At 41.1% G+C, this 11,877-nt stretch overlaps 1 pseudogene; it reads left to right on the top strand.

Annotated features, from left to right (window-relative positions):
- The first annotated feature begins 4,667 nt into the window (after nt 1–4,667).
- On the top strand, nt 4,668–10,464 carry LOC138096920 (glutamate-rich protein 5 pseudogene; annotated as a pseudogene).
- Nucleotides 10,465–11,877: the final 1,413 nt, after the last annotated feature.

The following is an 11,877-nucleotide window of genomic DNA, read 5'->3' as shown; positions in this document are numbered from 1 at the left end:
AGTAGCCATCATACTCAACAAAAGAGTCCAAAATGCAGCACTTGGATGCAATCTCAAAAATGACAGCCTGATCTCTGTTCATTTCCAAGGCAAACCATTCAATATCACAGTAATCCAAGTCTATGCCCCAAACAGTAATGCTGAAGAAGCTGAACTTGAACAGTTCTATGAAGACCTCCAAGACCTTCTAGAACTAACACCCAAAAAAGATGTCCTTTTCATTATGCAGGACTGGAATACAAAAGTAGGAAGTCAAAAAACACCTGGAGTAACAGGCAAATTTGGCTTTGAGTACAGAATGAAGCAGGGAAAAGGCTAATAGAGTTCTGCCAAGAGAACGCACTGGTCATAGCAAACACCCTCTTCCAACAACACAAGGGAAGACTCTACACATGGACATCACCAGATGGTCAACACCAAAATCAGATTGATTATATTCTTTGCAGCCAAAGATGGAGAAGCTCTATACAGTCAGCAAAAACAAGACCGGGAGCTGACTGTGGCTCAGATCATGAACTCCTTATTGCCAAATTCAGACTCAAATTGAAGAAAGTGGAGAAAACCACAAGCCATTCAGGTATGACCTAAATCAAATTCCTTATGACTATACAGTGGAAGTGAGAAATAGATTTAAGGGACTAGATCTGATAGACAGAATGCCTGATGAACTATGGATGGAGGTTCATGACATTGTACAGGAAACAGGAATCAAGACCATTCCCAAGGGGAAAAAAAATGCAAAAAAGCAAAATGGTTGTCTGAGGAAGCCTTACAAATAGCTTTGAAAAGAAGGGAAGCAAAAAGCAAAGGAAAAAAAGAAAGATATACCCATTTGAATGCAGAGTTCCAAAGAATAGCAAGGAGAGATAAGAAAGCCTTCCTCAGGGATCAATGCAAAGAAATAGAGGAAAACAATAGAATGGGAAAGACTAGAGATCTCTTCAAGAAAATTAGAGATACCAAGGGAACATTTCATGCAAAGATGGGCTCAATAAAGGACAGAAATGGTATGGACCTAACAGAAGCAGAAGATATTAAGAAAAGGTGACAAGAATACACAGAAGAACTGTACAAAAAAGATCTTCACGACCCAGATAACCACTATGGTGTGATCACTCACCTAGAGCCAGACATCTTGCAGTGTGAAGTCAAGTAGGCCTTAGGAAGAATCACTACGAACAAATCTAGTGGAGGTGATGGAATGCCAGTTGAGCTATTTCAAATCCTGAAAGACGATGCTGTGAAAGTGCTGCGCTCAATATGCCAGCAAATTTGGCAAACACAGCAGTGACCACAGGACTGGAAAAGATCAGTTTTCTTTCCAATCCAAAGAAAGGCAATCCCAAAGAATTCTCAGACTACTGCAAAATTGCACTCATCTCACATGCTAGTAAAGTGATACTTGAAATTCTCCAAGACAGGCTTCAGCAATATGTGAACCGTGAACTTCCAGATGTTCAAGTTGGATTTAGAAAAGGCAGAGGAACCAGAGATCAAATTGCCAACATCTGCTGCATCATTAAAAAAACAAGAGAGTTCTAGAAAAACATCTATTTCTGCATTATTGAGTATGCCAAAGCTTTTAACTGTGTGGATCACAATAAACTGTGGAAAATTTTGACGGAGATGGGAATACCAGACCACCTGACCTGCCTCTTGAGAAACCTGTATGCAGGTCAGGAAGCAACAGTTAGAACTGGACATGGAACAACAGACTGGTTCCGAATAGGAAAAGGAGTATGTCAAGGCTGTATATTGTCACCCTGTTTATTTAACTTATATGCAGAGTTCATCATGAGAAATGCTGGGCTGGAGGAAGCACAGGCTGGAATCAAGATTGCCGGGAGAAATATCAATAACCTCAGATACGCAGATGACACCACCCTTATGGAAGAAAGTGAAAAACTAAAGAGCCTCTTGATGAAGGTGAAAGAGGAGAGTGAAAAAGTTGGCTTAAAGCTCAACATTCAGAAAACGAAGATCATGGCATCTGGTCCCATCACTTCATGGCAAATAGACGGGGAAACAGTGGCTGACTTTATTTTTCTGGGCTCCAAAATCACTGCAGATGATGATTGCAGCCATAAAATTAAAAGACACTTACTCCTTGGAAAGAAAGTTATGACCAACCTAGACAGCATATTGAAAAGCAGAGATGTGTCTTTGTGTGAGACTGGGCAGAATCAATTTCTTGCTTAAAAACAAGTGTCAACTACAAACTGGCACTTACCAAGAGCATTGCCAATGACTGGACAACAAAGGCATTTGCCATCTGCCTCTGCGGAGATTGAACCCCGTGCTGCTATAGCTGTGGACCTTCAACAATCCCTGAGGGAGTTCATGGTGGAGTGAGGCAGTCTGTGCTCCAGGGATTCTGGTGGGACAGGTCTTTAGATAGTTGGATGTTTTTCAGTTCAGTTCAGTCGCTCAGTCGTGTCCGACTCTTTGTGACCCCATGAATCGCAGCACACCAGGTCTCCCTCTCCATCACCATCTCCCAGAGTTCACTCAGACTCACGTCCATCGAGTCAGTGATGCCATCCAGCCTTCTCATCCTCTGTTGTCCCCTTCTCCTCCTGCCCCCAATCCCTCCCAGCATCAGTCTTTTCCAATGAGTCAACTCTTCGCATGAGGTGCCCAAAGTACTGGAGCTTCAGGTTTAGCATTATTCCTTCCAAAGAAATCCCAGGGTTGATCTCCTTCAGAATGAACTTGTTGGATCTCCTTGCAGTCCAAGGGACTCTCAAGAGTCTTCTCCAACACCACAGTTCAAAAGCATCAATTCTTAAGTGCTCAGCCTTCTTCACAGTCCAACTCTCACATCCATACATGATCACAGGGAAAACCATAGCCTTGACTAGACGGACCATAGTCGGCAAAGTAATGTCTCTGCTTTTGAATATACTATCTAGGTTGATCATAATTTTTCTTCCAAGGAGTAAAGCGTCTTTTAATAAATCTAATCATAATGTTATAAATCCACATAAGACTGAGCTCCTGATTACATCTTTGCCATTATCACCCACCTCTCTTTTTTCACTATTTTATGGGAATATCATAATATATATCATAATATCCCAGCCATCTTTCTTTCACAAATAAATCAAATTTCCTTCTGTCTTAGGACCCTTACTGCATTTGAAAACTCTTCCTTACCCCAGATCTTAACACTGATTTTCGCCCATTTTTTTTTGAAATTCAAGACTCAGTTGGATTTTTTAGAACATTGAGCAACTAAGCACACAACCACTGTGATTCTTTTTAATATTATGCTGTTTTATTTTATTAATGTCACTTAAGTTTTGAAGTCATTGTTTGTTTTCTCATCTTATCTCCCCATAGTAGAATAAAAAATCCATATGTGCAGGAAATTTGTCTGCATTGTGGAATAAGGTATCTCTAACCACAAGATCAATGCCTACCATAGTATGCTACAAAATAAAAATTTTTGAGCAACTGTATATTTGAACAAACTCCAAATGAAAGAATTTTGGCTACTTCCCTCTTAGGGAGAAGAAAGCAGCTCCTCAGGGATCTGGTAAGATTTGAGTCTGGGATGACTCTGTCCTCATCTGTGTTCTGACCTCTGCTGCCTGGGTCACTGAGATCTGCAAGAGGTGACCGTGGGTGGTTCTGTAGAACTAAGGGCGAACTAAGGGTCAGCCATCACTCCATTGCTGTTGTTGTTGTTTAGCAGCTAAGTCATGTCCGGCTCTTTTGCAACCCCACGGACTGCAGCCCACCAGGCTCCTCTGCCCACAGGATTCTCCAGGCGAGAACACTGGAGTGTGTTGCCATGCCTTCCTTCAGGGGATCTCCCCAATCCAGGGCTCAAACCCACGTCTCCTGTATTGGCAGGTGAATTCTTTACCACTGAACCACCTGGGAAGGTCCATCACTCCATAGGGGACTTCAAAGTAGCTTTTCCTCAGAATTCACTCATTAAAAATTGTCAAAATGTGTTTGCTTGTTGACTCTCATGAAACTATTTTGTACTTTATCAGGGTAAAAAATTGACTTATGAGTGTCTAAGAATACAGTCAGAGTGCTAGGAATAAGACCGTGGCATCTGAAGTCAGATTGCTTCTCTTCCAGTACTGCTCTGCCACTGGGCACCTCTACCTTGTAAAGTCTTTCAGCTTTTTATTTTTTATGCTTTTTCCCCTTGTTGTTAAAAAAAAAAAATGAGGACAACCCAATACCTGTGTCAAAAAGTGATATGGAGATTAAATAATCGCATGTAAGTGCTACCTAAACATTAACTACTTTACTATATTTGATATTAAGGCCTTCCAGACACTGAAAGTCATGAATACAAGCACTACCAAGCAAGACAATGCTCCCTTTTTCTTTCTTAAAAGTTTAGTCATGGGTTGATATTAACAGATAAACACTTGTGTACAAGCGGCACATGAACATTTGTAGGTTTCTCCCTGTACTAGCCTATTTAGTATCTGCTCCTTGAGACTCTAACTTTGACCTTGAGTTGGACCTTTCCACTGTTTGCTGAAACATGAGTTTGAATCTTGCCATATTTTTTTTAAAGAATCTATATGTTAGCTTTAAATGTTTAAAATTAGAGAGAAAATTTAAATACTGACAACATGAATCAGGGAACCTAATGCTGTGCAAACACTGATGTGCAAGTCTGTCCTGTGACAGGGACCATGGCTGAGGCAGCTGCAGTTTGGGTACAGGCTGCAGGCCACCTGGGAGCACTGTGCCTCCACCGCACAGAGGTAGGTGGCTTCGTCTTCCAGCTGGGAGGCTGTGATGTGTAGGGTACTATATCGCTCCTTAGAATTCAGTGTGGAACTCAGCCTTTCATTCTGCTTCGTCCCTGAAGCTATGAAAAACAGCCTGGTGAGGCTGCCTCCGGGATTCTGCTGGAACCACTGCACACTGTTCACTATGTCAGAAAAATTGCACCACAGAGTAGAGTTGGCTCCCTCCTGGAGGCTCAAGACTGAAGGACTCTGCTCCACCTTCACTCCCCTCACCCCTGCTTGGAAAGAGAGAGAGGCAAACACAAATGATGTCACTTGGGAGTCATGGGTGCAATTTCCAGACCTGTAAACTATCTCAAGAAACACCTGAGGATGTAGGAGCCCCAGGTCAGCTCTCCTCCCCTCCCTCTCATTGTCAACTGTGGACACTCCCCAGTCCCCTCTCTTAGATGACCCCGACTCACAGCAAATCTGGATGCACAGAAGCCCCAGCAGGATTCCCCATGTTCTCTTCATGACTCCTTGCCCAATTACTGGAGTGCCTTCTCCCCTACCCGAAAGGTGCAGTCTTGGGTCCAAAGAAACTTTGTTCTTACTGTCAATATGTTCCATTAGAATCACTGAGAATCAATCACATCTGAGGTGTGTCACTCACTTAACAGGAAACTCCACCAATGATGGCCCAGCCCAGGCTCAGTGTGTAATGTCTCAGGTGTGTGGATGTGTAGGGGGTGGGGAAACCCAGGCTGGTGAGGGTGAGGGAGGCAATGAGAGACAAAATGCCCAGCATTCCCAGTCTTTTTTTTTTTTTTTCAGAATTGTTTTAAGTAGGAAAGAGTGAAAGTTTGGATGGAAGGTAAGAACAGTGAAAAAAAAAAAAAAAAACTCTGAGGGAAATAGAGGCCTGGTTTTAACACAACCTGGAAGATGATACTTTCAGTGAGCCTGCCTTCTGAACAAGAATTAAGACAGAAGTTTGACAAAGAATTGAATAATTTATTTACATGAAATGTCTAACAAAGAAATACTGTTTCATGGTACATTACATTTTGTTAATCCCTTTTGTTACAAAACTAAACATAAATAAAAGAAATTAAAATAGTTTTGTAAATCTAAAAGTTTAGATTTATTTTTGTATATGAAAACAGTTCAGTTCAGTTCAGTTGCTCAGTCGTGTCCGACTCTTTGTGACTCCATGAATAGTAGCAGGCCAGGCCTCCCTGTCCATCACCAACTCCCGGAGTTCACTCAAACTCACGTCCATCGAGTCGGTGATGCCATCCAGCCATCTCATCCTCTGTCATCCCCTTTTCCTCCTGCCCCCAATCCCTCCCAGCATCAGAGTCTTTTCCAGTGAGTCAACTCTTTGCATGAGGTGGCCAAAGTACTGGAGTTTCAGCATCATTCCTTCCAAAGAACACCCAGGGCTGATCTCCTTTAGAATGGACTGGTTGGATCTCCTTGCAGTCCAATGGACTCTCAAGAGTCTTCTCCAACACCACAGTTCAAAAGCATCAATTCTTCGGCGCTCAGCCTTCTTCACAGTCCAACTCTCACGTCCATACATGACTACTGGAAAAAGCATAGCCTTGACTAGACACAGTAGAGGTCTACAATTAGACTTTGGTAAAAAAATAAATTGACCATGTATATAATATCCACCTTAGTCTCATTCCCACCTCCTCTCTTCTCCCTTCCAACCCTTTCTCCTGACATTCTGCACATCACATGGCTGATTCTGCTCTGTGAACGTGAAGTGAGGGCCACGTTTTTTACTTCAGACAAAGTGTTTTCTCTTGTTCCCTCCAGTCTTTCCTTATACCTTCCCCCTTTTTCCTCTCTTTACTTTTATTCCTTATTTCCCTCTTCTCTTTGTCTTTTCCTCAGAGGAGAGACAGGATACAACACTGTAGCAGGGTATTAGAGTAATTTCTAAGTCAGTAGAATAAAAGGTCATTTTAAGAATTTTTCATTCTAAAAATCAGAGGAAAAAGAAATAGATAATGTAGTTGTTGGGTTTTTTTTTTTTTCTACTGGATCCTCCAGCCCTATTTGGCTCTAACAGATTCCTACTCTTAATCCTGCTCCAGCAATCATCTCTGTCAAATTATCTTAGCCCAGGCCCTCCTCAACCTGATCCAGTGACCAGTTAAGGAAGATCTGAGCTCCATCTTTCTGAGATTTTGGTAAAATAGAAGAGCCAAGCAAATAACAGGAACATTTGGTAAATATTCTCCCTGAAAATTTTTTTTGTTTTAAATGTGATTTTTTATTTAAATTTTTTTTATCGTAGTAAAAGTCACATAATGTAAAACATACTATTTAACCATATTTAACTGTACAGTTCAGTGGCACTAAGTACATTCACATTGTTGTGCAACTCTCACCATCATCCATCTCCCAAATTTTTCACCTTCCTAAACTGAAACTGTCCTCATTAAACACTAATTCCCCATCCCCCCTCCCATTACCCCACTATCCCCTAGCCCCTGGCACCTACCAATGGACTTTTTTTTTAATTCCAATGTACTTTCTGACTCTATGAATTTGACTATTCTAAGTATCTCATATAAGTGGAATCAAACAGTATTTATCTTACGCTTAGTGACTTTTACTTTATCAGATTTTCCTCAGTCCCTTCTTCTAACTCTTATTAACCATCTCCCCATTAGTTTTTTTTCCCCCCAAAATATATTCACCCACAGATGGGACTATCTAGAATCTTAAGAAAAAATCCTCAGTTAAAGTGAAGCCAGTGGATTAAAGCCATCAGCATAAACTGTCACAGCTCTCTCCTATGTCTGATCTCAGGTCATGGGGCAATCCCCATGCAAAAACAGATGCTGCCACTGTCCCATCTGAAGCGATTCTCTGAGCAAGTTCCAGCCTCCAGTCTGTTGGAGACATTGTATATTCCTCATAAGCTGTCTTTCCTCTTATGAATCCTGACTCTGAAAATTAAGGCCATGTCTGCAAGAGAGCTAAGTTGAGTTCCCTCTGCCCTACGTGTCTATAGAATACACGATCTTTCTGAAAATGCCCTAAGTCGATCTCTTGAGTCACTGATAGCCTCATGTTCACCAGAAGTTTATGTTCAGCTCCCCTTTCTGTCCCAGGAACTGAGTCATCCAGAGCACAGAAGTACTTGGCAGAGTCCCTCCAATGGGCTAATGGTTTCTCCAGGTGGAAAGTGGTTTCACTCTTAAATTCAGCCTTAAAACCTTTGATGCCTGAAACAAGGCCTTCTCCAGATATGTACTTCAGGAGAAGCTGGAGTCCTTGGTTGGGGTACTGCATGTACCAGAAGAGATACAGTGAAACAGGAGATGAGTAGTTGCACCTGAGCTCCAGACGGGATCTTTCAGAGACAGTGATGTAGCTGTCAGGCTGGGTCACTGACTGGGCTTTGGCTCCTCCTGAAACATCAATGCTGTGTTAATGAGTCCAGGACAGACTTACCTCCTAAGAGACAGTGTCTCTATTCAGAGTCCAATTGCGATACCACACTTCGAGGGAACAGGAAGACGAAATAGAATTTTACTCACTTAGGGCCAACAATGTGATAAGCACTGTTATGGGAACCAGACTCATGACTGAGCAGTGAAGAAGCTGTGGGATACTATTTTGAAGATCTTTCCTGAACAAGAAGGAATATGGCTGAGGAAACAGCACTCTTTATAATGTAAGAAAACTTTCTGTATTAAATAAATAAGAGATAGGGAAATTGTTTCCTTTATAAAAGATTTTATAACTCTTATGGAAACTTCATTTTACTATATATATAAATACTTGAAACTATGTATAAAAAGAGAGTGGATATGGTTGAGTGGGTATGGTTAATGTTCTAGAATCTTGCTTTAAGCATGTTGCAGAAATGGTTGGAAGAGTCTCTTCCTTGACAAATCTGGATGTTTTCTGACTTCTGAATGCTTCTCATTTATCTCTGCAGCTGGACACCTCAGCCAGCTCTGTGAAGGAGGAGCTAAAAGAACGTTGCTGTTCTTGAACTGTAATTCTAGTTTGTGCAACATCGCCCTCTGGAGGCAAAACAGAAGTAGTTCTTCTACAGCTTGCTATATCCCCTATTTCAAGCATGATTGTGCTGTGCTGTGCTTAGTCGCTCAGTCGCGCCCGAGTCTTTGCGACCCCATGGACTGTAGCCCGCCAGCCTCCTCCGTCCATGGGGATTCTCCATGCAAGAATACTGGAGTGGGTTGCCTTGCCCTCCTGCAGGGGACCTTCCCAATCCAGGGATCGAACCCAGGTCTCCCACACTGCAGGTAGGTTCATACTGTTTATCCCAGGTATGAAGACACATAAGAAGAGAGAATCTGAGACGTCACAGAAAAATTGATTGAATGAGTATAATAGTATTCCGAGTCCTTTCCCATAATAGATTACATAGAAAGCATCAGAATAACCCTTAGGGAAGAGAATCAGGTAGATTGACCCAGGCTCAGTTTTAGTTATGGAGATTCGTTAAAAAAACAAGAAATAAACCACCATATGACCCAACAATCCCACTACTGGGCATATTCTCTGAGAAAGCCATAATTGAAAAAGACACAAGTATCCCCAGTATACATTGCAGCACTATTTACAGTAGCTAGGATATGGAAGTAACCTAGCTATCTATCGACAGATGAATGGATAAAGAAGCTGTGGTACATATGCACAGTGGAATATTACTCAACCATAAAAGGAATACATCTGAGTCATTCTCATGTGGTGGATGGACCTAGAGCCTATGATACAAGGTTAAGAAAGAGAAAAACAAATATTGTATATTAATGCATATATATATATATGGAAACTAGAAAGATGGTACTGATGAACCTATTTGTAGAGCAGCAATGGAGACACAGACATAGAGAACAGACTTGTGGGCATGGTAGGGAAGGGACAAATGAGCGGGTGCGACAAATAGAGAGTAGTATGGAAAATACACACTGCCATTTTTTTGATAACAGCGGGAGAGAGGGACTCTCCTGGAGCAGTGGAAGGTACTGAGGATCCACAAGCTGCCGGAGAGATGACGCCTCTAGGAACAGCTGAGAGAGTTCCTCTGGAAACAGCCAGAGAGCCAGGATCTCAAGAAGCTGGAGGAAAGGGTGAACGGTCCCAACTCCCAGAGACAGTTCCCAAGGAGACAGAATCTCCGGAGACGTTGGAAGGCAGTCAGCCTGTGGAAACAGCTGAGACGCAGCACCTTCAAGAAACAGTTGGAGAAGATGAGCAGTCCCAACTTGTAGAAACAGTTCCCAAAGAGAATGCATCTCTGGAAGTGTCGGACGGAAGTCAGTCTGTGGGAGCCGAGAGAAAAAAGCAACTTCAGGAGACGCTGGGGAAAGATGAGCAGCCCCAGCTTCGAGAGACGATTCCCAGAGAGCATGGCGGACCGGAAGTGTTGGACTCAAGTCGGTGTGTGGAGACAGCTGTAAAGGCTGATTCACTCCATAAAACTGTGGAAGGTCCTGGGAACATGCAGAAGCTCCAACCTGAAAGAACAGTTGAAAGCATGGAACATCTGGTGGAAATGGCCAGGAAAATTCACACTAACGAAGAGGACCAACACATTGAAGGTGAGACAGGAGAAACGGTTGAAACAGAGATGGAGAGTGAGAAAGTTGGTGAAGCAGCTGAAACAAAAGAAGAAGAAACAGGAGAAGCCATGGATCTTTCAGCAGCCACACAGATAGGTCAGGATGGAAGGGTGAAGGGACACAGCATGTTATAACAGAGAAGACAGAAAACTGCAGTGAAGTTGTTGTGGTTACAGCTGGTATCTTTCAATATCGACATGCTTTATACCAGGAAAATGTGGTTATCATGTTCTTCATTACATTGTTCCATAGAACTGCTAAACTATAAATGGTTTTCTTAGCTACTTAGAATTCAGAACTACAGTAGCCAGAGCCGGTACTGACTAGAGTATATGTTCATTTAAGAGTGTGAGGGCATTTTCTTCATTGTGGCAATGGGTCCATTCAGTGTAGAACAGTGAGACCCTGAAAGAAAACATACACCTTTAAGTATAGGTGACTGGAGAAAGGAGTTAAGTAAAAAAATTTAGGCAGCTCATGATAATGAAATCATACAGAATTAGGATGGAATAAGAATGATCAACAACAATGGGGCAACTTAATATCTAGTATTTCTTTCCTATCACAGAATTTAAAGCTAGTAGGAACCTGGGAAAGTGTGTCATTTAATTATCTTCTTACCTTAAGTCTATCTACTACCAAGGATCCTTAATGATCATGGTGTATGAAAAATGGTAACAAAATTCTCATAAAAGGAATACAGACTCTGGTGCTGTTATAAAATTAGGCATTTTTCACAATGAAAGGCTATACATTTTTAATGTGCCATTTTGAATCATCTAGTAATTTTATATGTATGTGAGGTATTTTAATTGGTGTTATTCCTTTAACTGACATTAACGGTATTTTAAATTGACGTTTAAATATTTTTCAGAGGCAACAAACAGCAAGAATTAAAAACTAGATTTGTTGACTACGTGGAGTCTATTCCTTGGGCTCTATTTTTTTTTTAAGATTACTTTGATTTAATATTAGGCTTTAGAGGTGGGAAAGAGCTAAAAAATCAAGATTTAAAAACCATTTACAATATTTCATTAATGTTAAAATGATATAGAAAGTCACCTTTCAAGAATTCCTCCAAAATTGCCAAGGGATTTTGGTAAATTATTATCTGTGATTATATGTGAATAAGAATAATGAGAGCAATCTTTTTCACCAGTGAGTGCCTTGTGCTTATGAATATCAGGATAGAATTATATTCTGGACACATTTAGTATCTTTATCTTATTTGTAAATATATAGTTTAAAGATAACTTCTTAGATGAATTAACTAGACTCTTACTTTAGCTTCTGTATTAAACTATGAAGATGATATAATTAAGAACATAGAATAGAGGGGAGAATTATCTTTACTCTGATTTTAATGTTTTTATGTTCCTGACTTTAAAGAGTTGAATTGAGGTAGGTAACAAGGGGAGTTGCTTGAGTAGATGACCTCATCCTGTCTGCAAGATAAAGAAGCTGGATTGTGATTTTATTGAGAAGGACTATTTTATGTGTCTTTGAATTCATGCATTTTACTCTTTTAATGGAAAAGATGGGTGCTT

Source organism: Capricornis sumatraensis, chromosome 2 (genome assembly GCF_032405125.1).
Source record: "Capricornis sumatraensis isolate serow.1 chromosome 2, serow.2, whole genome shotgun sequence".
NCBI lineage: Eukaryota > Metazoa > Chordata > Mammalia > Artiodactyla > Bovidae > Capricornis > Capricornis sumatraensis.
Note: the sequence above shows the minus strand (reverse complement) of the source record. Positions and strands in the feature narration are given on the sequence as shown.